Source organism: Pinus tabuliformis, chromosome 7 (genome assembly GCF_031772625.1).
Source record: "Pinus tabuliformis cultivar Carrire ecotype Pingquan chromosome 7, CPIR1, whole genome shotgun sequence".
Classification (NCBI taxonomy): Eukaryota; Viridiplantae; Streptophyta; class Pinopsida; order Pinales; family Pinaceae; genus Pinus; species Pinus tabuliformis.
The window spans coordinates 124,600,173-124,626,619 of NC_142293.1; positions in this window are offsets into that span (position 1 = coordinate 124,600,173).

Genomic DNA, 26,447 nt, shown 5'->3' on the forward strand with positions numbered 1-26,447 from the left:
AATGGCTAGCTCCGGGACGCGTCGGCAAGTGTCATCTACCATCTACACCAAATGTTGATTTTGCGCCACCAATTTGTCGTGCTGCAAGCTGAGCTATTCTATGTTGATCCTCTGCTCACTAAGAGCTTGGATCGCGCCACTCTCCCTGGCCCGCAGTTCTATCATTATACCAACCTATAGCTGATACAATGTCTCTTGCGGAAGGGCAGCGAAATTAAGGCCAAGTCCTTTCAACATGCTAACCGAAAATCTATCGATCACATTTTCTTCAATTATGGCTCCTTCCAGCAATACTATCGTATTTTCCATCTGTGCGTGCAGCATCTATTCTACTACCGAGGATCCTGCTGCGAAGTGGGTAGAAAGGGTACCCATCTGAGGGGGCTGCACCTGTAATTCCTGCAGCTGTTGCCTAAGGGCCCCCAACATAGTCTGATGCTCTTGCATAAAATTCTAAAGCACTTCATTTGTGACATCGTAGACTGTCTAGCCAATGTCATGGAGATCACCTTCACTTAAGGTGATCGTAGCAATGGCCAACTTCGAGGCCTGGACCTTTTTCCTTGGTCCTGCTCTTTCTGCGATGCATGGGTGCTTTAACTTTGTGGACGAGGCCCCTGGGTCCATGCTCCCTTCTATTGTTTCTGTTTCCTCTACCTGCTACCCTTGCGAGGATGTTGCTTGGACCTCATCTTCCTGTGCTGTTGCTGCCTTTGCTACCTGTGCTCCTGCTGCTGCTTCTGTGGCTTTTTGTGCCACTTCTCGCGCTGCCCCTACCTCAGTTGCTATTTTTTCCTTTCACCTTTTCTCTGCCAATTGAGTGACGTGAAACTTGGCATCATCCTTTTTCTTCTGTGCTGTCACCCTCTCTAGTTTTGTGAGAACCGGGGTGCGCCATTTAGGAGTCCATGTCTCCAAGACAGTAAAAATCATGTCGTGAGTGGCTACAAACTGTAGCTTCATCCATTACTTTGCCGGATCCTTTCGTACCCTAATATAAATTTTGTGCATATCATCTTTGAAGTCTGCAAAACTTTGCAGACTATTGTAGACTGTAGGTGACAGGTGCGGCCTTCGATTGATCCACATCTGGATGCTTGCTTCCATGAACACCCATAAAATTTTGGTTTCGTGAATCTGTTTGGCGTCCTTTGTGGCCTAGAGCGAAGCATACTTCGCGGCCTCCGGTAAGTCTCTGTTAATGTTTTGGAATTCACTGTCTTCTGGTAGTTCCCCTGCTACTATAATGATGGATAACAAAATCCACATGTAGTGGAAGGCTTTACCCTACTCTTGGGCTTCACGATAGTTTGTCAAAAATTCCTCGCGGAGGAATTCAGACCAGTTGAGCTAGACCCCCTCCATGCACTTCTCGGCCAGCGCGACCACCGACGCCGGTACCTCATCGGCGCGGCACTTCCTAATAACTTTGCTGGCCAAGGGTTTGGTTGCTATGCATAACCCTTTGTCCTTGATGTTGGAGATGGTGTAGCCCCTCTTCTTCTTCTCTAGTTTGTATTTTGCCTTCATAGCTTTTGTGAGAACCAAATCGCTACCCTTTCCTTCGGCTATGGTTGCAGAGTCCTTTCCTTCATAGGGGAGCCGAGAAATACGGTGAGTGAGGTCTGTCATGATGGGAATAGGATCCTCCAACCATAGATACCCATCATGCACTAGGCAGAGTAGCTTCTTGATGACAAAAATGGTGGTGGGCACGCGGTGGAAATAAGGTATCCATAATAAATGCAGCAACCCAGCCTTTTCCACACTGCGCAACCATTTCCGCAGCTCTAATGTTATCACCGCCCCCTCAGTATTGTTCTTCATAAGATTCATGGTCTCTAGATGAGGGAACTTCTCGTGGTCAGCGAGGTCCCAGTCTTCGAACCTCATGGTTGGCATGCGGCTAGGTGCGTGCCCTCAAATACAATGCCATCTGGGAGGAGCGCGGTCTGGAATGAACTCTTTGTTTCGTCCAGATCCTTCGGCACTTTGGTTTTCCCTTTCCATAGAGGGACATACGCGGGGAGTTTTTTTGTAGAGTGTAACGGTTGGATATCCTCCTCCATGTATTCTTCTTCATCTACTGCGGCGATCAGGGCTTGCAAGTCTTCTTCTTCCTCATCTGTTTCTATTGTGACTACTTTCCCCTTCTTTGCCATGGTTAGTTTGTTGTGCCACAGATTCCTTAGGGACACGCGTACTAGACCCATTCCCTATTTATCCTTCTTGGGCCTCGATGTTCATGATGATTTGGGGATTTCTGTCACAACCCCAGCGCCTTCAGGTACATCCTCCATCATTTGGGTCTATGCAGCCTCGCTGGCGGTTATTTCTTCAATTCCCAGACCATCCTTAGTGGTTGTCATCGTAGCTAGGTTGTATTCTATCACTTGCGAACTTCGGGGCTCAATTATCACTCGTTTCTCAATGCTCAATGCTCTGCTCAAGTGCTCAATTCTCAAATGACCAAGTGTTGTTCGCTGGCTAGCCCTTTGTGTTTTATAGTGCCTTTCGAATTCAAATTTGATCGTTCCTCCAAATTTCAGGCCATTAATGCTTTCTTAGTGGCAGATTTTCCCAAATCTTGCCCATAAATCGCATCTTAAATGCCTGTCGCCTGCTCCATTTGGCCTCAAATCGCACATCCCATCATGAATAGTGACTTCAATGGTCACTTCCCAGCCAAACCACACGGCAGTGCAGCCCTTCGTGTGCGGTCGCGAACCTTGTGACGTTCCGATTCTGTGCACATCTCCAATATCACGCAGCGCCTAGGCAGAATATTTTACAGTGCCGTGCTCCCTTTCAACTGCTTGGAGTGCTAAGATTGTTCTTCCTACGACTAGTCAGGTGGTCGCACCACCCATGTGGGGATCCATCCCATCCTTTACCATGGTTCGCAAGAATCCCCACCTTCCATGGTTGTGGTCGACATCGCGTACTTTACTATTTGTAATGTGCTACCCTGGTCACTACATTTGTAAATATGTGGTCCAAGCCAAGGTAGCAGATTCACTAGTTCATGGCGATAGTCTTCCAATTTGTTAGTATGATCGTATGCACCTTGCCTTACCATCCTTGGTTTCTCAACGAGAAATGCTTCCTTTATTTAGTTTGCCAGCTTTTTGACCTCCACGTCCATCAAAGCAATTTTCTCTCTTAGTTGTACCTGGTCTTTTTCAAGTTCGCAAAGTCTAAGGTTTCCCTGTCAAATTTCTTCCTCAAGTCTTATGTGTTCTGTTTCTCGCGGCTGTGTGATTCCTTCAGTCCGATCTTTGTAGACCAGTGTATCTATGGGTGATATTATGCATGGATTCAGCTTCGCATGCTCCTCAGGGATTATATCCCCTACTTCAAACTTCCACTTCGGAAGTGCCTGTGTGGTCAGAGTTTTGCACATGGTCCTATAAGCCCATACAAACATTGGTATGCGTAAGTCCCAGTCAGTGCATCTCACATGGTGGATCCTATTTAGCACTTCGTACACCTTGTCAAAGGCTTCCCCATGTATGATTTTTGGCACGCTAGGTCTTATCATACTTCGCCATTTACGCACTTGCCTTACCTACTTGTTCTTATTGTTCCTGTTTCCTATAGTGAGAGTGGTGTGCGTTCCTGTGGGATGTGTACCATACGTGTGTACCCATCAAGAAAGGTGGGCATGTAGGATGTTTCGTCCATCATGCCCGGCTTCCATCTGCATCTGAGGCTTCCCAAATTGTAAGCACATCATCTTTCTGCATTCGCACCAGTCCCCAAAACTCTGCTGGTGCGTACCCCACCACCTTGTAGGTGTAGCGCGCAGTGCCCATCTCAGAGCATTGAACTGCTACTGTTCTGACACTTCATTTTCAAATTTGTTCAGAAATTCATCCATCGCGGTCAACCTGTCATACATAGGTAGATCTCTCACCTCTATTGCTACATATCGTAGTGACCTTATCATCATGTTGCAATTTAGCGTGGTTACCTCGTGTAACCAGTTTTGCCATCGTTCTATTTCCTCATCTGAATCGGATGTGCAGGACCTTTCACCCTCTCATGAAATCCTGTTGTCTGTTGTTGGATTGAATCAATCCTACTCTCGCATGGTTATCTTGTAGATACAGTCAAGATTGTCATCACTCTCATCGTCGCACACTGGTTTTGTGTAGCGCGCTCCTTTTGCGGGGTCTAGTGGTACTACTACGCACAGTGACTTTTTCTCAAAAATAATTTTGCACTTCTTCAGGTTTATCACTCTATTCATATCAGTGGCCCGATATATTCCCAGTAGCACGGGATAGGGATTGTTGTCATCAATAATCTCTATCACTTCGAAATCTACAAGCGCACTTGCACCTTCGATGTCTACCGTTATTTCCTAAAATCTTCCCATTGGTAGGATCTTCTGCTAGTTCGCCATTCACAATTGAATAGGGGACCATTGGAACGTGGTCCTACCCATGCACTCCCATGTCTGCTTTGGCAGTACATTTGCATTTGATCCTATATCCAGAATCACTTGATCCATTTCGTACTCTCCGATTTGCGCAGTCAATCTCATTTCCCCTTTTTGTTCGCGATGTATGTTTCCCGAGCTTCTAGACTATGTGTGGTTCTCCTGACCCAACGCACCTTGTGATAAGTTCCTGCAGTCCCTTCATCGCCTTTCTATCACGCAAAAGCTTCATGCATGTCTCCAGAAAGGTAGTGAGCATTGAAGGATCCATCTCCGACTCTAGTTGATCCTTACTGCCTGAAGTGGAGGCCTCCATGAAGCTCTTCTTAGCTTCAAATGTCTCCTTCACACGCTCCAAATCAAATTCAGGTTCCTTTGTAGGAGCCTTATGAACCCACGCACTTTCTTCAGGCTACTACCTTTGCCATCTCCTATCGTGATACCACTTTGAAGCACGATGTTTACATTCGGGTTCTCTTTGCATGGCTCAAACCTCATCATTTGAAAATTCTGAGTCATGGGAGGCTGGAGTATCCCTTTATCATGCAACCTTGCTATTAGTGTAGGGAAGTCCTCCATCTCATGATCAAACTGAGTACAATATAAACATGATGCTCTCGTTGGATTTCTACAATCACAGGCATAATTCCCTGGCCCTCTGCAATTGTAACAAATCAGCTGTCTGCGACCCCTTCCTAGTCCCATTCCACCTTGACCTCGTCCGCGCCCCTGAAATCTAGCGCATACCATCCCCGCATTTAGACCAAGGGCTTGCATTTGGTCTGCACTCTGTAGGTAGGAGTCTGATCCATCATCAGTTCATAACTTCTACAGGTGCGCTCATCATGGCCTACCGACCTATAGAAATTATAGAATAATTGTTGGGACATCTGCATATACTTCTGTAATAGATGACAATTATCCGTAGCATGGTTTCCTCCTATCTGACAAATTGCGCACCATAATGCAGGTGTCGTGCTTGGTCTTGCTTGTGCCTCTAGTCTTAATTGCATCGGCTCTCCTCTCGCCAAGTAGTTTGCGAATACTGGACAATGGTCCTTGTCATGCCCCTAGCCTTTGCATTTTATGCACCATACCTCCTTGTGCACCTCTGGCCGAGTTGTCCTGTCCTGTTTCAAAATCTTCATTTCCAGAAACAAATTTTGCAGTTGCGCATGGATTTGTTGCACTCCCAGGCCAAGATCTTGTATTCAGGTCTTGTGCAGTCTCATTGAAATCCCCAAAGCTTCGGCCTAGGTGGATAACTTCTATTGTGACAACGCCATCCTTAAATGCAGCGTTAGTGACGCTACAAACCATGCGTGGCGTTGTCCATCCGTAAAGGTCATGTTGGCTTTGCGAATCATACTCTTCAGTCTCTGATCCAGATCCCATGGGGTCTCGCCTAGAAGCATCGCAATTTCCTTAAACCCGATAATCGATTGTGTCTCTGATTTTGGCCTGCTAAATTCCCTATTCAGTGCAGTCTAAATATCTGCGATCCCCATGTTTGGATGGTCATTAGAATTCTTAATGCACCATTTTAGTGCGCGATCCTGCAACACACTTACCAACGTTGCTTTCTTTATATTGTCATCCATGACTCCTTGTGCTTCCCATACAGCTTTTACCACAAACTAAAATTGGTCTTAATCTTCGTTCCCTCCTCCTTTGAATACTGGCAATTTTATCGCGCTCACCATATTCAACTATGGTGGTGGCTTAGGTGGTGTGGGTAGAGATGGAGGTGAAGATGGTCATACTAGTGGTGGTGTAGGTGGAGGTGGTATGCGTGGAATTTGCTACCTTATCAGACTGATCGCACTTCTTGGTGAAACTTTCGAGAGCTCTTCCTCGGTTTCTCACCGAGAAGAAATCAAGGGGCTAGTTTCTATTTTTGCACTACCTTCATTTATATATATCCTCCAACTTCATGTAGCCCCAAACATCAATTTATTCCCATAACCCACTTTTCACACAATAGCATTTTAATCCAAGTGTTCAAAGATTTAATGTACTTACCTCACGGTCCTTTGAGGAAGCATCGTTCCGCCTCGCTCTAGCTGACTGTCGTGTATACTGTGAACTCAGTGATAAACCATCCTATAATTCAATTGAGGTAATGGTCCATAAAGCGCGCGATCTTATGTTCTGATGCCTCTAGCCTACGAACCAATTTTGGAGTCCACACAATTGGTTTGTCGAGCCCACACCTTCCCTAACTGTCTACAAGCTTTGTGATCCACCCATACAATTCAGAGGGGAAGGATGTAAATAAAATTTCATGGATTTCTGTATATAAGTAGCACTATAATCACTATTCCTTTGATACTTGTGGATTCCTCTTTTCCTGCGTCGCAAACTTGTGAATCTTTTCATCCAACCACCCTTCAATTTCTTCCTTTATCAGATTCCAGTGACACAACATCAAACATCCCTTATGTAGATCTCGGTCCTAGCAATGGAACCATTTTTTGGCTTGTTGGGGCCTGACCCAGGTTCTGAGGTGATTTAATGAAACAAATCCCGGTACTACTAGCCCTTTCGGCAATAGTTAGTGGAGCACGGCCTGAGGTCTCACCCGAAGTAGTATGGGAGGGTGCTAGAACTAGGTTTCCGCACCCTGGAGATGTCTGATGGCTTCAAGTGGTCTGCGGAGCACACGTCGCTACGCGCACTTACCCATTCCTCGCCACCTAAGGTGTTGCCTTCGCGCAGTCCTACTCGGGGGCCGAATAGTGTTATTACACAAGTCCTTATTAGTAATCTGATATTAGTTGATTAACTTAGCTTACTTGCATGTGTAAAGTGTCCTTAGAAATATAAGTCATTCATACAAGTGCACACAGTAAATAAACAGTACATTAGAAATTGATATCAAAAATGTAATAACTCAAGAATAGATACACAGAATTTGGAATGAACTTATTTTATTATTCTCTTCTCCGGTTACAGACTCAACTCCGCCCTATGCACTCAACTGCAGGGGTCTGTGCACTCAGCTACGGACAACTAGGCCTCTGCGCACTCAGCTACAGATCCTTTTCCTACTCTAGGACCTAAGATACACTTAGACACTTGCTCCATGCTTCTATCTCATACTTCTCTCTAACTAACTATCTTTTAGATTTAGAGCTTCGCTCTATTTATACAATCCCATGGTCCGTGGACCATGGGTAGGCCAACATTACATTCAAAACTAGGGTGGATAGCCCTATGAATCTGTCATTCATTTCACGCCTGCAATTCGCAGAGCTTTACAACAATATCAACTCAAAACTTGGGCTTTGAGCCCCGAAACATGTGTGGGGGGATTCCATGTCCAACACCCTATCGGAAAAGAACAACAAGATAGATGCATGTTTTTGAACGGGTGTGCATCGCTAGTTAAAGGTCGAGTGGTTTCTGGGTGGATCATCACCCATCCCTGTGTGACCACCCCCCGAAAGTACTTCAAGGGGGTAACTTTCATGAGTGATAAGCAAGGACCCCTACCTGGAGTTGAAAATTCAGACCTGGATCTGATGATCCAGATTAAATCTAGGGGAGAGCGTGGGATCCAACCTCCTACTATTCAACCTGTAGGCACATTTTCAAGCGAGCACGAATTCAAAAGGTAAAATGGTAACTCCATTGGCCCATTCTCCTAGACACTTCGCCACATCATCATCTGATCCCATCAAGACATGTGTCCCACCCATCAAATCATCCCACGTCAAATCACTGTTGTCCCCCGCCACTTATAAAAGAAGCCTTCTCACCTCATATTTTCAAAATTTCTCATGAAGTCCTGGTGCAAGATCTCTAGCCAGTGGCATGTCCAGAATGTCATTTGAGATCTCAGCTAGCCAAGAACTGCCTCCCGATATCATTTTCGAACTGCTCCATGACAACCAAGTAACCAGTCGCTCATGTCCACCTATGAATTGCTCAGATACTTATAAAATATGAAGAAGTCGGCTACAGAGACCCCAAAATCCCACGAGGCCAAACCCTCCTCCAGCATCGACCCCCTCACGGATACAGAGGAGAAATTTCTTGACCCTGCATGTGCCTACCACCTTGCTGACCTTCATTTCGACTTGTATGGAAACCACATCAGGGGCGAAGACCCATTCTAGGTGTTATAGACATTTTTGGGCACTGCAACCCCAAGCATAAAATGTCCATAAACCAAGGGCTCCTAAGTCCCTAAAAGTGTTGTTCTAACCCCTAAAGAAGCAAGGTCAACTGATTACAGCTTCTCCCAGAAGTTCTCCATGAAAAACTGCTCAGAATTAGTCAAAACAGGATCATTTCAGCTGCTCCATAAGCAAAGTGTGTTGCATCTCACCTAAACACACTGTGTGGGTGTGTTGCATTTCAAAAATCCCTTCTATGGGGTGCGATGGGTGAGAAATGACAGATGGCAGTGTCATTCCGCGAGGTGGAGAGGCAATGGAAGCTTCCAGAAGCTTCTCCTGTGACACTTGCCTCTCTGAATTCGACCAAGGATGAGTAAGAGATCATCAATCTCCAAGTGGAAGCAAGAACTATCAGAGGGAAGACACTAATCAAATCACAAGCTGACTCATCTCCCTTACAGATATCTATATATGGATCCCTCATCCCAGAGATCCAGGGGGCTGGAATTTTGCATATTGTAAGGAATTGTTGTTGGTTTCTTGAGACAAACATCATATTGTTGGGTGATATAAGCTTTGTATGAGGTGAAGAGGGGCTTCCTTGTTGAGAGGATGATGCTGGGTCAGAACAACTGGTTGTAACTCCCCTTGGCTCTTTCTTGTTTATCAATAAAAGCTATTCAAGTTTTCCTCCATACTCTTGTGTCATTTATATTTGTTGCATTTGTATGGTCAATTTACATCTGATCCTAGATTGTTTATGATTATAGATCCATGTTCTTGTATAGTGCTATGCTACTGTGATCTTACAGGTACTCTGTGAAGCTAGGCGTGCAAGGGAACAAGTAGCGAAAGACTATCAAGGAAGAGAGGAATCAAACCAGGAGATTAGCGCAAGACAGAGGTTGGTCTTCTTTATTCTTCTCTATCTATACTTCATAAAGGAAAAAAGAAAGTAGCTTTACTTTTTTTGTTTCTAAGGCAGCTATCACACCTTAGTGGGATAAGCAGTTCTGAGTAGACACTTTTCCCTGTAACAAAATGGCGACTCCACTGTGGACGAATTAGTTTGTTTTTTTATCTTTCTTGTTGTCTATTTCATAAACCTACGGACGGAATCTGAAGTCGTGCCAGGTAGCTTTCGAACTGCATTTGCTATGCAAATGAAAAGTAGATAAATGCTGTTTCAGTCAATCTCCGAGATTTGTTTATGATTTAAACAACTGATTCACAAACTCTCTGATTTCCCTTGTGATAGCTCTTAGATTCTCCTTAGATCTACCCCTCATTGTTGCATTATTGATTACCTTTTGGTCATCCAAAACCCATGAACTGAACTGAAAACTGTGACCCGGAACCCAAGCAAAGTCTCGTCTCTGGCCCAACGTAGGTACTGTTCTGAGAATCTGAAATTCAGCGCACTTCCCGAGTGTAGTAGGTTCGCTGCATTTCAAATTCCCTGTGTTACAGGTGCGCTGATCAGACTAGGCATTGTGCAATTTTGGTTTCTGTGATTCATTCTTTCGAGTTCTATTCATGAATTTTGCTTCCTGGGATCAGTAGGTGGTATTATAGAAATAGACAAAGATTTCAGTTTCACTCACCATTGAAAACCTAGAAGCTCAGATCGCTGCAGTAAAGGCAACAGGGGGCTAACGGTATTGTCCACCAGTCTTTACGCTCGCAACTATCTAAGCGACTCGGTAAGGAGCTCCTATCTATATAAGCTAAGGGGTTTAGCCACTCTATGAAGGAAGTGGAGCAAGGACCGGTCTTATACCATACTATTATGTCCTTCAATACAAAGACCCTGTTGGAGTCCCTGCATCTGTCCCTTCGAGGAGTAGTTGCAGAGCCCACTTCATTTCAAGAACCACCAATGACAATGCTAGTTGCATCTGAGTCAATTCGAGCAGATTGATTGGGATATATCTCTATTTGAGACCCCTTTTCTTTGCTATTATTCCGCCTCCTTTGTACAAAAGAACTGTAAATGTTTTTGTGTGTTTGTTGAGTCATTTTCAGTTCTCCTTTGCAAAAGTAATGTAATCGTACTGTCGTCCTTCGATTTGAAAGCGTCGCAAGTGTCGTTTTCAATCATAGGAAAGAGTTTGATTGCTGTTGACAGTCAGTTATCCTGTTACTATTATTTTTGGTCTGAATTTGTAATTTTTCTAGTGTCGAAAACAAGTATTCATTTCAAAATCGTAAGGTGTTGTGATTGCCTCCATTTTTTATTTCGAAAAGAAACTTGTTGATAATTGTCGCTTGAAAAGAAATTCAGATTTGTGCATCAACTTTCTTTTTTATCATCCCTATACTAAGAAAGTCAAAAACAAATACATGCATGTGCATTTGCATTTAGACAGTCTAATTGGTTTGATTTAGGAAAGTGCATTTAGAGTGTGCTCTTTGCTCTTTGTGAAAGAATTCTGTCTTTCTTTCCTTAGTAGCTAGGATTTTCATTGCACAAAGAAGATAAAAAGATTGTTTATCATCTTAGATTGCATTTTAGGAATTATACTACATCTCGCGGTGAACCTGAAAGTAAAACTTCATAAACAAGATCAACTATAAAATAAATTCAATGAATCTAACAACGCTTTGGAACCTAACACACAACATTTAGAAGTCTAGGCTAGAGATGTATTCCGGCGTCATAAAGCCTGGTAACTGTTGTTCTCATTGATGGTTGGGTGATTCCTCCATTTTGAGATGATAAGTGCCAGTATGGACTTGTTCTCCCACGTACCATCGAGTATATTTTGGGAGACCACAATAGGCTTAATCCTTTATCCATAGGAAGCCGTGTCTGCCGCCCTATCGATTGCAATGCACTGAACACAGCATTTGGGAAGATTGACTACCGTACCGTAAAAAGTATTCTGCAGTTTTGCGATTGGTTTGGTAATCCCTCTACCTAGATTTCCAGAGCAGTCCCTTTCGTTCCTTTTCAGACTCTTTAACGAAAAAGGTCCATCTAAGCACTTGTCACTTCAGGCTCATTAAAAATCGAAGGCGACTAGAGTCATCTTTTGTTTTTTCTCGACTCTTAAAAATTGAAAAAACAAGTTGTGTCAAAGCGTCTAAAATTTATTTTAAATGGAATATTCATCACCCTTTCCTACGTTGATCTTGGGTTGAGAAAATGGAATCCACCAACCAAGGAATTCCCCTTGGGGGAAATCCTAGTCCCTTCTCCTCTTGGGGAGATGTTGGTGCACCCCATATGGCCACATTGTCGCTTCTAGGACTGACAATCGGCTTGCCTGTATGGCTCTTCTCAACCTCTGTCGTTCAGAACACCGCAATTCCTGAATAATCGAGTCAGCAACTAGACGAGTCCAGAGTTACCCACCGACCTTCTACTTCCTCCAATTCTTCCTCTCCTCCTTCTTCTTCACTTTTACCTAAGAAGAAGAAGGAAAAGAAGAAGAAAGAGAAGAAGAAGAAGGAGCCAAAGGCAAAAGGAGGCAACCAAGCATCGTCTAGTGAAAATCCACACACTGCACCGACCAGGCCTAAATCGCCATGTATCATTTGCAAAGGAGACCACTATCATAGAGATTGTCCTTGCATCCCTCGGATCTTAAGGGACTGGTCTCCTCGTTTGTACAACCCGGTGTTGTCAACCTCTGATGATCATGTTGAAAACACACCGTCGACTAGTGAAAGTGAAGCCCTAGGACAAAAAGGAAAATATAGATTTCCTTGTAAACTGTGCGAAGGTGATCATGCCGTCCACTGTTGTCCATTGTTAGACGAGGCTAAAAGAGTTTTGGATGATCGTCTGGTTTCACCGTTACGACTTCCTCCTGGATATAAAAAACTCTTGCCGAGTCCGTCACTAGTTGAAAATCCGGCTGGCCCGCTCAGGTGGTCGGCTAAAGCATCTATCATTGAAGACAAACCATCTGAACCCATACCAGAAGAAAGTCAAAAGGTCGAGGTGGCAGTTGACCCGGTCTTGCCTTCAGAGGTTCCATCTTTAGATGATACAATCACCGAAGAGAACAAGGATGACACCGTCCAAATTCTTTTCATAAGCACAGACTCCAATGAACATGGGGGCAGTATACCCGTTCCTTTACCGCAGGAAGGAAGTGCATCAGAGTCGTACCCGATCGTCTATTCGGTCCCACCTCCAAGCAACCTAGTTGTCTCCTTTGACTGGAATCAACTAGGCAGACCCCGTTTACCGGCTAGTATACCATTCCGAATCATTGTTCAAATATATATAATGGTTATGGCCGGTACCATCATAGGTGAAGGGGCTTCTGTGAGTATCCTTTCCTCGACTGCTTGGAAAGCGCTTGGTTCGCCGTCGCTTTTGCCTGAAATGAGAAATCTAACAGGCTTTGACAAAGCAACCAGTAGACCGTTAGGGATCCTTCCCAATGTGCCAATAACATTGAGAGGGAAAATCATTCAAATGAACGTAATGGTAGTCCAAGGACCCTTGGATTATAATCTACTCCTTGGACGAGACTATATTTATTGCATGGGAGCGATTGTCTCCTCACTCTTTAGAGTAATGTGTTTTCCGCACGAAGGAAGAGTGGTCAAGCTCATAGACCAGCTTTCATTTCTCAGATCACACAGAGCAAATAGTCATATACCATCCCTGAATGGTCTTTTCACATAAGAAATGTCTTAATCCCCAGTCCATCCGCCCGATGAGCGCGAGTGATTTGGGGGACATGACTGAAACCCAGGGGGCATGCACCCTGGTCTGCTTCGGCAGGAAAACTTTAGGTATAGGGTAGGTTTCCGCGAGAGTATATGACCTTCGTACTCCCATCTGAGATTGGAAGAGGGAGTTGGACTGGAATAAGATTCTCTTGTTAAAGTTATGTGGGTTGGCAGGCATTGTTGCTCACCTTTGTTTATTTCGATAAACATCGTCGAAGAAGTGTTTTGTTTACGCCGTGAATAGAACAATCTTTGGTAACCTGTAAGAGGTATACCTTTCCTGATAAAACAAATGTTTTGTCAGTGATTTGAAGAGTGACCTTGAAACTCTGTTTTATACCTGGGGGCATGCAAACCTTTTGGCATGCAAGCGAAGAGCGACTATTTATTTTTTAAATTTGTAGGTCCTCTAACCCTTTAAACTCATAGGATTGGTCGTTTCCTAACTTGCATAAAGGAAGTATGTGGGGAAAAACTCTAAAAATTGCCGTTTTTATATATGAGACATTCTTATTATACGACTAGATTAATCGAGCAGTTTTAGCGTGGACTTCATGCTCTTTATAATCCAGGGGTCCTTGAACTACCATTACGTTCATTTGAACGGTTTTTCCTCTCAATGTTATGGGTACAATGGGAAGGATCCCTAACGATCGACTGGTTCCTTTGTCAAAGCCTGTTAGATTTCTCATCTCAGACAAAAGCGATGGCGAACCAAGCGCTTTCCAAGTAGTTGAGGAAAGGATACTCACAGAAGCCCCTTCATCTATGATGGTACTTGCCATAACCATTCTATATATTTGAACAATGATTCGGAATGGTATACTAGCTGGTAAATGGGGTCTGCCTAGTTGATTCCAATCAAAGGAGACAACTAGGTTGCTTGGAGGTGGGATCGAATAGACGGCCGGGTATGACTTTGACGAACTTCCTTCCTGCGGTAAAGGAATGGGTAAATTGCCCCCATGTTCATCGAAGTCTGTGCTTACGAAAAGAATTTGGATGGTGTCATCCTTGTTCTCTCCGGTGACTGTATCATCTGAAGATGGAACCTCTGAAGGCAAGACCGGGTCAACTGCCGCCTCGACCTTTTGACTTTCGTCTGGTATGGGTTCAGATGGTTTGTCTTCAATGATAGATGCTTCAGTCGACCACCTGAGTGGGCCAGCCGGATTTTCAACTAGTGATGGACTCGCCAAGAGTTTTTTATATCCAGGAGGAAGTCGTAACGGTGAAACCGGACGATCGTCCAAAACTCTTTTAGCCTCGTCTAAGAAGGGACAACAGTGGACGGCATGATCGCCTTCGCACAGTTTACAAGGAAATCTATATTTTCCTTTTTGTCCTAGGGCTTCACTTTCACTAGTTGACGGTCTGTTTTCAATATGATCATCAAAGGTTGATGACACCGGGTTGTGCAAACGAGGAGACCAGTCCCTTAAGATCCGAAGGATGCAAGGAAAATCTCTATGATAATGGTCTCCTTTGCAAATGACACATGGCGATTTAGGCCTGGTCGGTGCAGTGTGTGGATTTTCGCTAGAGGACGCTTGGTTGCCCCCTTTCGCTTTTGGCTCCTTCTTCTTCTTCTCTTTCTTCTTCTTTTCCTTCTTCTTCTCAGGAACTTGAATTTTGGCTTTACGAGCCCCGTCAAGCGAAGAGGAAGGAGGAGAGGAAGAATTGGAGGAAGTAGAAGGTCGGTGGGTAACTCTGGACTCGTCTAGTTGCTGACTTGATTGTTCAGGAATTGCGGTGTTCTGAATGATAGAGGTTGAGAAGAGCCATATAGGCAAGCCGATTGTCAGTCCTGGAAGCGACAATGTGGCCATATGGGGTGCACCAACATCTCCCCAAGAGGAGAAGGGACTAGGATTTCCTCCAAGGGGAATTCCTTGGTTGGTGGATTCCATTTTCTCAACCCAAGATCAACGTAGGAAAGGGTGATGAATATTCCATTTAAAATAAATTTTAGACGCTTTGACACAACTTGTTTTTTCAATTTTTAAGAGTCGAGAAAAAACAAAAGATGACTCTAGTCGCCTTCGATTTTTGATGAGCCTGAAGTGACAAGTGCTCAGATGAACCTTTTCCGTTAAAGAGTCTGAAAAGGAACGAAAGGGACTACTCTGGAAATCTAGGTAGAGGGATTACCAAACCAATCACAAAACTGCAGAATACTTTTTACGGTACGACAGTCAATCTTCCCGAATGTTGTGTTCAGTGCATTGCGATCGATAGGGCGGCAGACACGGCTTCCTATGGATAAAGGATTAAGCCTATTGTGGTCTCCCAAAATATACTCGACGGTATGTGGGAGCACAAGTCCGTACTGGCACTTATCGTCTCAAAGTGGAGGAATCACCCAACCATCAGCGAGAACAATAGTTACCACGCTTTACGACATCGGAATACATCTCTAGCCTAGACTTCTAAATGTTGTGCGTTAGGTTCCAAAGCATTGTTAGATTCAATTTATTTTATAGTTGATCTTGTTTATGAAGTTTGCCTTTCAGGTTCACCGCGAGATGTAGATGTAGTTCCTAAAATGCAATCTAAGATGATAAACAATCTTTTTATCTTCTTTGTGCAATGAAAATCCTAGCTACTAAGGAAAGAAAGACAGAATCCTTTCACAAAGAGCAAAGAGCACACTCTAAATGCACTTTCCTAAATCAAACCAATCAGACTGTCTAAATGAAAATGCACATGCATCTATTTGTTTTTTACTTTCTTAGTATATGAATGATAAAAAAGAAAGTTGATGCACAAATCTGAATTTCTTTTCAAGCGACAATTATCAACAAGTTTCTTTTCGAAATCAAAAATGGAGGCAATCACAACACCTTACGATTTTGAAATGAATACTTGTTTTCGACACTAGAAAAATTACAAATTCAGACCAAAAACAATAGTAACAAGATAACTGACTATCAACAGCAATCAAACTCTTTCCTATGATTGAAATCGACACTTGCGACACTTTCAAATCAATGGACGACAGTGCGATTATGTTACTTTTTGCAAAGGAGAACTGAAAATGACTTAACAAACACACAAAAACATTTACAGTTCTTTTGTACAAAGGAGGCGGAATAACAGCAAGGAAAAGGGGTTTCAAAAAGAGAGATACTGATCACTGGCAGCAAAATCCATGAATAGAACTAGAAAGTATGAATCACAGAAACCAAAAGTGAACAATGCCTAGTCTGATCAGCGCACCTATAAAACAGGGAATTTGAAATGCAGCGCATCTACTACACTCGGGAAGTGCGCTGAATTTCAGATTCTCAGAACAGTACCTGCGCTGGGCTAGAAACGAGACTTTGCTTGGGTTCCGGGTCATAGTTTGCAGTTCAGTTCATGGGTTTTGGCCGAGCAAATGGTAATTAGTAATGCAACAATTAGGGGTAGATCCAAGGAGGATCTAAGAGCTACCACAAGGGGCAATCAGAGAGTTTGTGAATCATTTGTTTAAATCATAAACAGATCCCGGAGATTGACTGAAGCGGCATTTATCTACTTTGCATTTGCATAGCAAATGCAGTTCGAAAGCTACCTGGCATGACTTCAGACTCCGTCTGTAAGTTTATGAAATAGACAACAAGGAAGATAAACAAACAAACTAATTCGTCCCCAGTGGAGTTGCCATTTTGTTACAGGGAAAAGTGTGTACTCAGAATTGCTTATTCCACTAAGGTGTGATAGCTGCCTTAGAAAAAAATAAAGTAAAGCTACTTTCATTTTTCCTTTATGAAGTATAGATAGAGAGGAACAAAGAAGACCAACCTCCGTCTTGCGCTAATCTCCTGGTTCGATTCCTCTCTTCCTTGATAGTCTTTCGCTACTTATTCCCTTGCATGCCCAGCTTCACAGAGTACCTGTAAGATCACAGTAGCATAGCACTATACAAGAACATGGATCTATAATCATAAACAATCTAGGATCAGATGTAAATTGACCATGCAAATGCAGCAAACATAAATGACACAAGAGTATGGAGGAAAACTTGAATAGCTTTTATTGATAAACAAGAAAGAGCCAAGAGGAGTTACAACCAATTGTTCTGACCCAGCATCAACCTCTTAGCAGGGAAGCCCCTCTTCACCTCATACAAAGCTTAGATCACCCAAAAATCTGATGTTTGTCTAAAGAAACCAACAACAATTCCTTACAATATGCAAAATTCCAGCCTTTGGATCTCTGGGATGAGGGATCCATATATAGATATCTGTAAGGGAGATGAGTCAGCTTGTGATTTGATTAGTGTCTTCCCTCTGATAGTTCTTGCTTCCACTTGGAGATTGATGATCTCTTACTCATCCTTGGTTGAATTCAGAGAGGCAAGTGTCACAGGAGAAGTTTCTGGAAGCTTCCATTGCCTCTCCACCTCGCGGAATGACACTGCCATTTGTCATTTCTTGCCCATCACACCCCATAGAAGGGATTTTTGAAATGAAACGCACCCACACAGAGTATTTAGGTGAGATGCAATGCACTTGGCCTGTGGAGCAGCTGAAATGATCCTGTTTTGACTAATTCTGAGCAGTTTTTCATGGAGAACTTTTGGGAGAAGTTGTAATCAGCTGACCTTGTTTCTTTAGGGGTTAGAACAACACTATTAGGGACTTAGGAGCCCTTGGTTTATGGACATTTCATGCTTGGGGTTGTAGTGCCTGTTGGAGAGGTAAATCCCCTCTACGGATAGAGGCGATCCCTACTAGCCCAGCGAGGGTCTAGCAACAATCAAACAATGCTGCTATGCATGTTCCTAATTGCAATTAAACAAGAGGTAAAAAACACCTACTTGGATTCCAACACTGTTGTTTGACGAAGAGATGTTGCCTTCGCTCCTTCGCTTTGGCTGGTCACAATCCTCCGTGATCTTCGCGAACAGATACCTGCACACACGAAGAGGAAACAAACACAAGCGTGAAATCTAGTAAAAGCAACCATACATCGGTCAGAAAAGATGTAATTCACATTTAACCATTGCAAGTACAAATGAGAATGGAACAATAATAACAGTCATCTATTATTAATCAGAATAGAGAAGAGTACAACCAAATGTTCTGACATCGGTAACCTTCTCGGGAGGGGCCAGTCAGCATGTATCTTAAGCATTCACCTTTGAGGATGATTCTCCCAAGACAAACAACTCTCTCTCTCACACAAGCAACACAAAACAACCTTCCCTAAGCAATCAATCACTTCCACACCTAGCACACCAAATACCTATAGTAGCAGCAATCTGAGCACTATAAGCTCTATACAATCCAAGCTATGTCTAACTATCCAAAAACTAGCTGCCCATGGTAATGGTGAGAGTTTATATAGGAGAAGGAGTCTCCTATAAGGGTGGAAGGATGAGCTTATCTTTGAGGGAAACGGTTGCAAAGGGTCGAACAGTCATGCCATAGAAGGGAGTCGACATTCACAAAGCTAACAACCAAGCCTGGAGTTATCTGGAAGGCTGGTCGTTTGAACAAATTCGCCCAAACTGGATCAGCGCGGATAATGAGGAAACTGACGCGATGTCGCCGCGTCTACATAACTGGGACAGTCATGTCAGCGCGGAAGCACATGGGAAAGGCGCGCTGGCGACCAGCGCGGAAAAGTGATGTCCTTCCGAGCTGTCAGCGCATTGAATACACTATGGAGCGCCAGTAATCGCGGATATTTTTCAAACAGATGCGCTGATGCATAAAACTTTAGAAAAATGGGTTTCTGGGCTAGTTCAGAAGGCATGAAGCTTAGTGATTGACACAGCAGGGTGACTGACAAGAAGGCAGTGACAAATTACTGTGTAACAGTGCCCAAAAATGTCTATAACATAATGGTCAAGCTCGTAGACCAGCTTTCATTTCCCGGATCGCACAGAGCAAATAGTCATATGCCATCCCTGAATGGTCTTTTCAAGCAAGAAATGTCTCAATCCCCAGTTCGTCCACTTGATGAGCACGAGTGATTTGGGGGACATGACTGAAACCCAGGGGGCATGCACCCTGGTCTACTTCGGCAGGAAAACTTCGGGTATAGGGTAGGTTTCTGCGAGAGAATATGACTAGTATTTACTCCTGTCCGTGATTGGAAGAGGGGGTTATTCCGAAATAAGATTCTCTTGTCAAAGTTATGTGGGTTGGCAGGCATTGCCACTCACCTTTGTTTATTTCGATAAACATCGCCGAAGAAGTGTTTTGTTTACTCCGTGAATAGAACAATCTTTGGTAACCTGTAAGAGGTATACCTTTCCTGATAAAACAAATGTTTTGTTGGTGATTTGAAGGGTGACCTTGAAACTTTGTTTTATACCTGGGGGCATGCAAACATTTTGGCGTGCAAGCGAAGAGCGACTATTTATTTTTTAAATTTGTAGGTCCTCTAACCCTTTAAACTCGTAGGATTGGTCCTTTCCTAACTTGCATAAAGGAAGAATGTGGGGCAAAACTCTAAAAGTTGCCGTTTTTATATATGAGACATTCTTATTATACGACTAGATTAATCGAGCAGTTTTAGCACGGACTTCATGCTGGTTAAAAAATAAACATAAGCAATGAGCACATGTTCCTCCAGAGTTTAAGCTCATTAAAAAATGAACCAATTTCCTGTAAATAACCATCGTGAATGTAATACTTCAGCCTTTAAAGCCTTGGTCGTGTTTGCACTGTCACTTCCACTTTTACATTGGCCGATCATTCACCTCCATTTGATTGTTTACCCATTTTGAGGAACAGCTGCAAAGAGTGATCATGTTAGCCATCCTTGTAACACTGACGTGATTGGAAAATTCCAAACCTTACCTGGAACCAACTGCTACCCATTTTATCACTGGTTCCTCAAAAGATGAGTCTCCTTTAATCTCTTTCCAATTGACTCGTAAAATATGAAAAGATTGCCGAGCCATTGGCCTCTCCAGCTCGTTAAAGGGACCAGAAGTGCTATCCCTCTAAATTTTAATCTTTTTGGACCTGAGGGATTATTACACAAAAACATCAAGCGCTTGTTTTGTTCGGCTCGTTAAAAGGATCGAAAATTCATCCCTTTGTATTGTTTTATACTTTTTTGGACTTAAGGGATTAGATGACGAAAAAGGAATTTTGGAGTTTCCTTTACGTTCCTTTTCAGACTCTCTAAAATTGAAAAGGACCGAGTTATCTTTGTCGTTAAACTCGTTAAAATTTTAATAGCGACAAACTTGTCTATAGACGAGAACGAGTTTCACTATCGCTAGGCTCGTTAAAACATAGCGATGGGTTTGCCCGAAGGGAAAATTATAGAACGAGAATATGTTATCCTCCTCAAGCTTGACAAAAATAAAGAGGTACTGGTCAGCAATGACTGGGGAAAAATTGGGAAGAAAACTTGAAGAAACTTTGTTGGTAGCAAGTCGCTCTTAAACATGACACTTTCATTCCGCATCCAAGTCGGGTTGGGTTGTTTCATTCACTGGTCACATCACCATGGTCCCATCGCACCGTCCACATTTGTGGTTAATGCTACCAATCCATCACGTCAGTGTCGCCAATATGTTCAAGAGAAGTCATTCAGAGAATTCACCTGTGTCTCACCCACTACAATACATTTATACTCCATTCTTTCATGACTACCACCCTGAACCTTATATCACCAGATCATTTTCACCTCCATTAAAATCATTTGCTCCGTTCCGTGTCATTGATGTGGGATTCATTAAGGCCCTCCTGTGATGGATCGCTTCTTGTTGACATCAGCTCATTATCCAAGAAGTCGATCTAGGAACACCCCATTCTATACTTTGAAGCTTGCATGCCTCAATGGCAAGTTTCTCACTTCCGGCAATAGGTTTACATCAATGGCCTTCGACCGAGAGATTTTGCGTGGTGTTCGATGCCAAGTCCTTTATTCACACCACGTGAATTGTACTGCAACACCTTGAGGATCATTATCATTATCGGTGATTCCTCTTGCGCCTGTTAACAGCTTACATCATTGGCTGGTAATCAGGCGATGTCTTTCCATGTTTGACTCCAGAACATCTCTCACATGGATCGACTTCTACTTCGAGTGAAGGTCGAACGAGATTGAAGACTCTGGATCTAGTTTCATCCATCCGGGCTGCAATATATATTCAAGGAAATAAAGACATTAAATGTACATTGTTGCTGCACAGATAATCATCCAATCAAAGGGATGATGGCTCTACCAGAATCATCAGTCTACACTCAAACAATTGTATGTCCTATGTACATGAAAATGAATTTATAAAGTTGAGCATGGGAATGCCCACCTCAGCTAGATCATGAAAATATTATGAAGATAATGTATTGTATTGTATCTTATTACAGGTCTCCTCCCATCTTGAAAGAACTTCGGATCCTCATAATAAAGAATTTCACCCGACATCAAAAGATTAACGACCTCATGCTTTAGGGGGCAACTGTTATAGACATTTTTGGGCACTGCAACCCCAAGCATAAAATGTCCATAAACCAAGGGCTCCTAAGTCCCTAAAAGTGTTGTTCTAACCCCTAAAGAAGCAAGGTCAACTGATTACAGCTTCTCCCAGAAGTTCTCCATGAAAAACTGCTCAGAATTAGTCAAAACAGGATCATTTCAGCTGCTCCATAGGCAAAGTGCGTTGCATCTCACCTAAACACACTGTGTGGGTGCGTTGCATTTCAAAAATCCCTTCTATGGGGTGCGATGGGTGAGAAATGACAAATGGCAATGTCATTCCGCGAGGTGGAGAGGAAATGGAAGCTTCCAGAAGCTTCTCCTGTGACACTTGCCTCTCTGAATTCGACCAAGGATGAGTAAGAGATCATCAATCTCCAAGTGGAAGCAAGAACTATCAGAGGGAAGACATTAATCAAATCACAAGCTGACTCATCTCCCTTACAGATATCTATATATGGATCCCTCATCCCAGAGATCCAGGGGGCTGGAATTTTGCATATTGTAAGGAATTGTTGTTGGTTTCTTGAGACAAACATCATATTGTTGGCTGATCTAAGCTTTGTATGAGGTGAAGAGGGGCTTCCTTGCTGAGAGGATGATGCTGGGTCAGAACAACTGGTTGTAACTCCCCTTGGCTCTTTCTTGTTTATCAATAAAAGATATTCAAGTTTTCCTCCATACTCTTGTGTCATTTATATTTGTTGCATTTGTATGGTCAATTTACATCTGATCCTAGATTGTTTATGATTATAGATCCATGTTCTTGTATAGTGCTATGCTACTGTGATCTTACAGGTACTCTGTGAAGCTAGGCATGCAAGGGAAACAAGTAGCGAAAGACTATCAAGGAAGAGAGGAATCGAACCAGGAGATTAGCGCAAGACAGAGGTTGGTCTTCTTTGTTCTTCTCTATCTATACTTCATAAAGGAAAAACGAAAGTAGCTCTACTTTGTTTGTTTCTAAGGCTGCTATCACACCTTAGTGGGATAAGCAGTTCTAAGTAGACACTTTTCCCTGTAACACTGGGTAGTTGACTCCGGCTTATATTATCAAAATACACCCTCGGTGCACCATTTTCTTGAATTCATATCTTGGTTGACTGCAACCTACACTGATTAGAATAATTTCTTTGTTTCTTCCTCTCGGGCTAAAATCTTCGAAGTAACCCCAGAGCTTATTCAAAAGGCCCTTGCTTACCCCAGCAATCCTAACCCCCAACAATTTAATGATGTCACACTAGTTTATAATTACTCTACCCTTCCAACCAATGGACAACAATTTTTCCTATAAATCATCCTAGCCCCTGGCCTAATATCTCTACCTCTGGATTATAGCTTCCCCATCACCCTCTTTGTTGAACCCATCCAATCTATCCTATCCCTAATTTCTCATCTCCTGGGGGTTGATGATGCTAATGTAGCAAACACAATGACCTTGGGATTTTTAATGAAAATGATGTATCCTGGTCATTATTTGATATTCTGTATTACCTATATGAGGCCATAATATTTCAGCTGCACCATTTTCCCACCTCACCCTATTTAAGATATTATTCACTATTTTTCTATTTGTTTGTGTACACTCATGTGGATGGGTTTGAGTGCTTGGGCCTAAGCTTAGTGGCTGGTAACAAGCATAGGAAATTTGTGTTTGACTGGGACATTGTTGTTAATAAATGGATAGATTTGGATAGTTACTCTTAGTTTATATCACCTTATATGGCCATTTCATATAAGGTTATCCATGGCTTTTCTCCCCTCAGAGTTCTCCCAGAACAAAAATAGATTCTCTAGTTTAGCAAAGACACCTGGCTAAGGGACTCGTACCTTTTTGAGGATCACAAAGAGATCAGGGTTTACGGGTGTGAACTTCCCCCTTACTACCTGACTATGTTCATGCCCATGAGGATGTTTGTTCTAGAATTCATCAGGCATTGCCTCAATGTAGACCAACTCCACTTTTTCCATGAAAATAAGGGACATGTGTTTAAATTGGGAAGGCCAATGGGGCCTTTTGTTGGCAATTCTAGGTAGGCCTTCAAGGGAGTTGAAGCATTACTCAAAAAGATGAATTTTGACCTAGGGGATGTTTGGAATTATAACCCTCATAGTGTCATTTCCCAAAGTAGGAAGAAGATAAAAGATTCAACTCATTAACATGAGTATAGGCTCTAGATCGAATGGAAAGCTAACCTTGATTGATGGCGTATGAATACAGAGATGGAAATCAAGACTCTCGTATCCAAGGACAAAGCACAAAGGAGGACCATGGAACAAACTAGAGATACAAAGATGGAGGATGTACATGCAGGCAAAATGGGAAAAACCCATTGTCCTTTGAGATAACTCTATGTCAATTAGTTATGCCAAAGAATCTATAATGTTTTGTTGTTTTGAATGGTTGGATGACCAATGAACAATTTATAAATAGGCGTTTCAAACTTAGATAGATTTCCAAGTAAAATAAAAGGTTGTTCTTTAACTGCACATAGTTAATTTCATTTAATGGGGTGGAAAAGTTGAACATGAAGAAGTAAAATTCATTTCATATTCAGACTAAATACTTAGTCAATTATAAGAAGAAATTAAGAAAACCATGTTTTATTAATCAACAAAATATAATTAAATTGTTTATAGATATCTAATGTAATTTATAATTAAAGAGGAACTTACAATAACAAACAGTTTTGTAAATTATTCTCTTTTTATAAACACAATTTCATAGAGGATCCAAAATGAGACTGAAACTCAGTTAAATTTAGAATTAGATAACTATAAAAGACTTAATTTATATGAAGAAAACATAATGAATGAACAACATGAAATATAACTCACTGAAAAATTGACCATACGAGATAAATCCAGAATCCTTTATTATTCCAAAAAATTCTACAACTTAGTACAAATATACTTGATAGCTTGTTCAAGGGTTCAACCCATAATAACTCAAAGAAGGAGTTATTTATACAAAAATTTGAAAAAGATCTACGTTTTATTGGAACAACATAGTAAAATAGGACAAAATTACAAAAATAGGACAATATTGTAGCAACCGAGAAACTGCTGAAGAGGTGGCTCTATCTTTTGGGAATCTATTGATGATCTGGCCTAAAAAAGATAAGGAGTTGTCATACTGTTAGGATCATAAATTACTCAATTGTTTCACATAATTGATCCCATCTTTGTTCACTTGGGATTTCCACATTCACCATCTTTCTAAATGTTTCATCCACTTCAGTATACCTCTCAAAGTTTGGCTTGGTGAGAAATAAATGTTAATTTCATGCATGATGGTTAAATCACACTCCAAGGCTTCCAGAAAGGCCTTCCCTATTATCTCTCCTTTGATTCCTGCAAACTTGACTCTGTCCACAAAAATAGTATATAATTTCTTGCAATAATATTCTAATTTGATTAACTTATCATTTATATCTAGCAATCATGGTAGTCCCTTTCGATTTACAACATCAAACTTTGAATGAAACCTTTGGACAACAACATCGAGGGTTTGACATTTTGTCTCTAACTGCTTGATCAAACTCCTCTTTTGCAAGACCTTCTTAATCTCTAAGATGGTAGCTATTTTTTTAGGAATATTTATTCCTTCTAGCTCTTCTCTGTTTTTTGAATTTAACACTTTGATCATATCTGTGGCTTCTTCTTCTTGAAGTGTTCCATCAACCCACTGCTTTTGATTCATGAACTTTTCTATTTCTGGTCTTGGATTATGATTATAAGGAGTCATTTTTAAATCAAATCTGAAATCATAAATAATACCAAAAGGATCATAAGACCAGGTGAAGCTGGGCTGGAAATTCATCATCTTTAACAATATATATGCCTCAAACAAACTGATCTAGTGCTGTAAATGAATGATCTGATCTTTTCCTTAATCTTGAATTGAGATTTCCTTTATCCTGAGAAAAATTGCAGGTCATCCATGTTGATCATCTACCTAATATACTCGAGAGAAAATATTCTCATGGGAACATACTTGGGTAGCTTATATGGTGCAAGCTCACAACCATATACTCTTATCTCTGTATAATTTTGGTGTAAATACCAGTCACTAGTTTTAGTCTACTCATGTAAGTGTAAAGTCCTTTTTATCTCATCTCCAATCCTTGGCTCTGTTTGGGTGTTGAGGAGTTGTGCCACTGGATGTATGAATGTATCTACAAATTTTCAAAATGAGGAGCTGGTAGAAGTTGTCCTGACTATTTATGTCCAATGAATCACTGATTGATTCACTCCTTGTTCATCCTATTTGCTGAGATTTATAGGAAAAAGATCTCCCTACTGAAAAGGAATCAGGTGAAAAATTACAGAGCTGCAACTGGAAACAACATGTACAGTAAAATTCATGAATTATTCATGTATATTATCAGATAGGAATTGGCTGTAATTATACATGAATACTGGTTGCTGATGTTTGTTAAATATGGAAAGGAAACCAAGGATTTTTCATCAACAGACTGGTCATCTGGATATCCTAATAAGTAGGAAAGAAAAGAAATACAATGTTTGGAGGCTTCAGGAAACATGGAATATGAGTAGCGTGGATTTATTTTTGGTAATTCTACATCCTCAGGTAAAACGATTTCAAATATTTGAGCTCCTTGTGGAAAGGTTAACATATGGTATAGATCCATAAGTGCTACTGGTGAAAAATGGATGAGAGAGTCTAATTGGGGGATTAAGAGCATCTAGTTTATGGTTTCAGTAGAGATGGTCATCAGAATATCTCCATTCTG